The 1,078-nt window shown below is 50.3% G+C and overlaps 1 protein-coding gene across 1 annotated transcript in view; it reads right to left on the reverse strand.

The window, feature by feature from the left end:
* The window catches only part of LRRC8C (leucine rich repeat containing 8 family member C), a 59,690-nt gene extending 58,911 nt beyond the window's left edge, over positions 1-779 (reverse strand). Inside the window, exon 1 of the mRNA XM_018561401.1 lies at positions 640-779. The gene's annotated coding sequence lies outside the window, so the exon portion shown is untranslated. The remainder of the gene's footprint in view (positions 1-639) is intronic.
* Positions 780-1,078: the final 299 nt, after the last annotated feature.

The raw sequence follows: 1,078 nt of genomic DNA on the forward strand, positions 1-1,078 counted from the left end.
ATTGTAGGCCAGATGAGACATTCCTCCTTACATTGTTGGTCAGTTGAGATTTTCCCCCCCTACATTGATGGTCAGATGAGGCATGCCTCCTTACATTGTTGGTCAGTTGAGATGTTCCCCCCCTACATTGATGGTCAGATGAGACATGCCTCCTTACATTGTTGGTCAGTTGAGGTGTTTCCCCCCCTACATTGATGGTCAGATGAGACATGCCTCCTTACATTGATGGTCAGACAGAGGGAAGAATGCTCCGTACATTAGTGATTAATGGGACAAATCCGACACCCCCCTACACACAGCCAAAACTATCATTGGTGTCAGTGGTAACTTCTGGAAGAGCTCACGGAACCCCCAGCAACCCCTGGAAGACCCCAGACTGAGAATTCCAGCACACATTATACAGTACAGGACTGTCATTGTCCCACAACATCGGAGCCTCATAAGGACATTTCAGCACACGTGTGTACACCTCTCCGTGCGGGTGATGGAAATTCCCCGTTACATAGACGGACCCCCGAGTCCCACTCTGGGCGGGCCAGACATCACCCCAGCATGCTGTACACACACAGTACACATTCATCTCACTGCACAGACCATCACATATACCAGCTCCTCGGAGAAGGGGCTCTCCGGACTCACCCTGATCCTGGATGGACACGTCTGGGGTACAGCGCTCACTCAGCTCGTCCTCATGTCTGCCTGTCCTCTGTGCACACCGGGGAGGGATGCTGCCTGTGTCCCGGCTGCTGCCTCCAGCCTTTCCTTCCTCTCTCCTGCAGCACAAGAATGTCATTTATATCCATCCTTATGGCAGATGATGAGAAGCTGATGCCAGGCTGGGAGTTCTGCCACTTAAAGTCACTTTACACCCAATGGAATGAACTTACCATGGACCCACACCTAAAGCAGAACTCTGGGGGAAAGAAATCTTAACCCTCGCAGTGCGGCTTTAATAACTTAAGAGAAGAACTCCGGGGAAAATAATTCGTAATCCTTGCAGTGGAGCTACCCCTGCAGTGCGAGGGTTAAGTGCTCATTTTTGTCTAGGTTCAAAAATAACAAAGTTATACTCACCTGA

This window comes from Nanorana parkeri, unplaced genomic scaffold, assembly GCF_000935625.1.
Source record: "Nanorana parkeri isolate BGI_ZX_2015 unplaced genomic scaffold, ASM93562v1 scaffold521, whole genome shotgun sequence".
Taxonomy (NCBI): domain Eukaryota; kingdom Metazoa; phylum Chordata; class Amphibia; order Anura; family Dicroglossidae; genus Nanorana; species Nanorana parkeri.